The 5,275-nt window shown below is 36.6% G+C and overlaps 1 pseudogene; it reads left to right on the top strand.

Moving 5' to 3' along the window:
* Positions 1–4,955: 4,955 nt before the first annotated feature.
* On the top strand, positions 4,956–5,071 carry LOC111738680 (annotated as a pseudogene).
* Positions 5,072–5,275: the final 204 nt, after the last annotated feature.

Genomic DNA, 5,275 nt, shown 5'->3' with positions numbered 1-5,275 from the left:
CATTTACTGAGATGAGAAGAAGTAGCATGAGAGGAAATCAAGAGTTCTAATTTAGATGTGTTAAGTTTCAGATGCATATCCAAGTGGAAATGTCAAGGAAACAGTGAATATGTGAACATGGAATTCTGGGGATATAATTTGGGAGTTGTTGATATATAGTTAACTTATAAACTGATTATATGTGTATATATACATCAACTTAGTCTTGGTGGACTATAACATAGATTATGATAGTGGGCCAGTGAGGTGAGAATTAAGAAAGGGCCCATGAGTGGCATGTGTCACCTCTTCAGTGACAATCATAAAAATATCAAAGCCACTGGAGGGGGCAGTCACTGGAGTATTTGGGCACCCCTTATTCACTTAAATATTTCAAAACTTTTTATCGCATCTATTCTGCTTAATAAAATGCTTGTAGGTTGGAATTCAGTAGTAGGTATGAATTTTTATAATTTTGAAAAAGTCTTTTTCAAATAAAATACAGCAAAAAAGAAAATATGAAATCCAAAAGGAATCCTTTGAAGACATTGGTTAGTGTTTTTCCTTAAATGCGAATACACTGCTGTTTCAACATGAAGTGTGGGTGTATTGGTCTCTCAAGAGCTCCTATTTGGAGTTTCCCTGGAGAAGTTTTATTATTCTTCTCACTATATTTGTTAAAATGAGGCAGAATGTGTTTCCTTTGATGGGTTGTCCCAGATACAAAGGGTAAAAGAGTGTTACTAAGGTTGAAATTAGAAGGCTCTGGAAAATTATGAGGCATCCATTGAAAATCTAACTTTCTTTACAAAGAAAAAATTCACAAAGACAGCGATTCTTTGGAGACTCAGACTGTTTCTTTCACTGGGTTATCAGCAAAATCGTAATGGCAACCATGATAATTTACACTTTCATAAGAGCTCTAACTCATACACCTCAAAGAATAGCTCCACTTCATCAAAGTCTTTCCTCTTAGAACTAAAAATCTCTAGACTTAACATAATAAACAGCATAGGAAGACTAGGAAAAGTGTAAAGAAAAGGACAGACTGCCAAAGAACCTTGGGAATTGAGGAATGACATGTCAGTGAGTTGCCTGGACTTCCTTATTCCCTACTCTACATCTAGAGCAGGCCAGACACTCCAGAAGACTTCAGTTCTGAACCAACAATCAGTAGAGAAAAAAAAATCTCCAAATAAAGCCTGTTCACCCTAACCAAGGGACCAAATAAAAGAGCAGACTAACAGCAGAAAATCTTTTTGGTAATGCCCTGTGTCAACAATACACCAACAGTACAAATGCACCCTTCTCAACCTTAACCCCTCCCAGGGTCAAACAGGTGATCTATCTCAGGAGCTGATCTTCCATCCAAACAAGCAAGAAACACTGATTCCCTCACCCAAGTGGTGTCAGAGGGGCCAAGTAGGAAACTGAATTTCCATCCCTTGACTGGTTTGGTGGAAGCAGGCAGCTATCAAATTTCCCTGTCATCACACGATGCAGAGAGCTTGGTTCTGATGACTCATCACCAAGGACTATTCTGACAGTCATTGAGCTTCATTTAAATGGGACCATAGAGAGTGCGTATTCTCTTATGTCTGTCTTTTTTGATATAACAAGACATTTTTGAGATTTATTCAAGTAGGCAGTTGTACATATCAGTAGTTGGATCTTTTTTATTAGTAAGTAGTAGTCTATTTTATGGATCTACGCAATTTGTTTATTCATTCTTTGATGGACATTCGTGCTATTTCCATTTTGGGGCTATTATTAAAAGTTACTATGAACATTCTTATACAATCTTTGTATGAACATAACTGGCTTTGATTTGATCATATAGACAATCTTCCACATAAATATGAATCTTCTGGATGTATTCACCTATTTGAACCATGTCTTCTAACTAAGATAACCAGATAATTGTACAATTTTATCTCATTTCACACTGTTTGAAATCAATCTCGATAATAAGAAGAAGAATGGGAGAATTGAATGTATAAATACAGTGTGATTAAAAGAGATTTCAGTTCAGACTAAGTGTATAAAATAGAGACTTGTATTTCATTTATTCAACCCACTTATTGAATCTAATTAAGTAGCAACACTTAAAATGAATGGAGTGCCATCCATGCTGCTGATGTGCTCACAGTCAAGTTACTTGATAGTATAAAAGTAAAACCATTTAATTTAAAGGAGTTTTGGGATTGGGGGGTACCTTACTGAATTCTCAGTCTTTGAATATTATTTTTGAATGAACTTTTTCAGGAGTTAGAAGTGATGACGTTTTATGCTGAGCAAGGAAATTGATAAGCTTTTAAGATCAACAAACCAAAGGGAATGGTAAGAATTTAAGTGGTTTCCATTCTTGGGAAAGCACAAGGCAATGTTAGGTGATGGGTAGAATATCAATTCATCTTCAGTTATGGGCAATTCCTTAGGTATTCTATTTTCTTTTCCAGAAAGAAAGAAAAATAGAATGATAGATGAGTCATTTTCAAAACAGGCTCATTGACATACAGACTCCATTCTTCCTAACAATTTATAAATCTACTTATGTATCTAGCCACAATTTAACCAATGCCACCCAATATAGTTAGATAAGAAACTGGAAAGGCAAGGCATTTTGAGTTAAAAATGAAAGGTAATACTTGCAAAACATATATTCTGAAGTAGAAATTGGAATACCTTGTATCTGTGATCCAAGAGTGAAAAAAAAACAAACAAAAAAAGGCTCTTAAATAAAAATACATCAGAGAAGTAAATTCCACTTTATAAATACTACCTCAATTTCTATCTCGTCCGTAAGTTTTGGCTTCATCCCTGCACCCTACCCTTCCCTAGGAACCCATTAAGTTTCCAGTTATGGCTAATGCACTAGATTTAGAGTTTACCTAGCATTTCTCTGAAAGGCTTGGTAAACATTTCCATCTATGATGGTTATAAAGTCTCCACAAAAGAGAGGAAGGACCTCCTGTTAGATATTGCTAAGTGCTCATCATTTTTATTAAGGAAGACATGGTGCAGCTGTAGGAGTCCGACAGAAAGCGGCTTAAGCAACAGCAGCATTTCTAAAGCCTTTACAGTGATTAGACTGATTCTCAAGGGAACACTAAGGGAGGAACTGAATTATCTTGTTTCTGAGAAACTCTGTGTGGACCCAAGTCTTCAATTGCTTTATTCTGACTTTCACAATATGCTTTTTTATTGATATGAATCTCTGTGTTGTAAGTTCACTTGAAGTACAATAAAGGCTTGATCAACTAAATTAAAAATAGAGGTTGCTTTCTTCTCATGCATTTGGCAAATTGCCTTTGCCAATTAGCTAGTAATGGTTTCCCTTCAATTTGCATGGCTTTGCAGTTTTCACGATCTCTCTGCACTCATTTCTATGTTCTGTTTTTGGACTATCACCTCCACATTGTTTTTTATTTGTTTGGTAGGAAAGAAAATTCTCCAAATGTTACCATATCCCGTATCAGACAAGAATACGAATGCCATTTCTAACTCTGTAAAGCCATGAAGTACCACTGGGTCACAGCATCTTATAACCATAACAATCATTTTAAATCATATAATCAATCATTTTTAATACTCTCATTGAGGAATGACATGGTGGTGAATTTCCTGGGCTCCTATGTTGATCACAGATGCTATAACTGATTCTCTCTTTGAAACTTCATGTACCTATAATATTTCCAGTAACTAAAGCTAGAACATTTCTTAAATTTCTTATCTATGCCAAATGTAGTTGAAAGGTCACTAGCCTGACTTACATCTCCAAATGCCAAAACCAGCTGCAGCGCTTCCAGGCTGGAAAATCTCCTACTTCTTTCTTATCTGTAACATTTTACAATGGATAGGCTGGTGCAAACTTGAAACTGAACCTAGAATTCAGAGGTCTCTACAATATTGCTGTCCTATTTTGCCTAAAGCTGAACTCAAGACCAGGACCTGCATGGCTTCCGAAGACTAACTCATGACCATGTACTTGACTCTAGATTCTCTGGCCAGGCACAAATTGGTGACTGGTTCTGTATTACCCATTGATTCCCCAGGTAGAAAATCCATCCTTTGTTTTATTTCTACTATGTAGCAATTACTATTGAGCAACTTAGAAAATAAATATAATACTTGTGGTGGAAGAATAAATATAATACATTTCAGTGGAAGAAAAAGACTATAAATGGATAAATAATAAATCAACAATATACTTCTGGATTATGATAAGTGCTATGAGGAAAATAAACAGATGACCTGATAGAAGATAATGGCATTGTCCCTACTATAGTTAAAGTAGTCAGAGAACATTATGGGTTATTTCAAAGAGCAAATGTGAAGGCAGACATTGTATAAATAGGTATTTTATTGACATAGTCTGATCTCAGGACATGCATCAAGCGGAGTTACTAGAAAACATGACACACTTAAGTGAGAGTATTGAAGAGAGCTTAATGAGAGACTATAAAGTTATGGGTAGGATTAAGGGAAACTAATAGGGTTAGTGCTATCCCCTATCTCATCTGGGCTTGCAAGGAGAGGGAGGAGTTTCTGGAGTTTGGCATAGGTTGCTATAGTTGTAAGAGAGATGCTCAATAGAAGCAATGGCTAAAATAAAACAAAATGAAAAACAGCTGTGTCATGTCATGGTGTAAAAACCCTAAACTCACTCTTCTCCTGTTTTTCAGCTTTCTCCAGTATATCCACAATTAGTGAAACCCAGCCAGAAGCACAAAGCCAAGTCAAGAAGAATGGAAATATATATGGGTGGCCAAGCCAATGGAAAATAACCATCATGAGATAGGATGAGCCAGGTTCTAACATTGCTAGATTGAGATCTACCATTGTTGAAACACCAATGATGGGAAATATCCAACTGAAGAATGAGAGAGGATGTGGTTCCATAGAGTAGCGGTTAGCACATCTGCTTTACACGCAGAAAGTCCTGGGTTCGTGCTCCAGTGGAGCCACAGTCCATGGTCTACTGCTATGCCACCCTGAACAAGCCCGATGTCTGATTTCAGAAGCTAAGCAGGGTCGGGCCTGGTTAGTACTTGGTTGGGAGACCACCTAGGAAGACCAGGTGTTGTAGGCATAAATAATAATAATAATTAAAAAGTAAAAAAAAATAAAAAAAGAATGAGAGAAAGGAGTGTACAACTAATGCCTCACCATAAAACTGTCCTGGGCAAGCAGACGTTTCATGGTGTAGGACCACCAAGACTGTTTGTCTTACAAGATACAGTAGTCTTTGCAACTCAGTAGCTAAAATCTTTCCCATTAAGTGTCAATCTATAGC

This window comes from Pteropus vampyrus, unplaced genomic scaffold (assembly GCF_000151845.1).
Source record: "Pteropus vampyrus isolate Shadow unplaced genomic scaffold, Pvam_2.0 Scaffold41, whole genome shotgun sequence".
Taxonomy (NCBI): Eukaryota; Metazoa; Chordata; class Mammalia; order Chiroptera; family Pteropodidae; genus Pteropus; species Pteropus vampyrus.
This window is presented reverse-complemented; position numbering and strand designations above follow the sequence as displayed.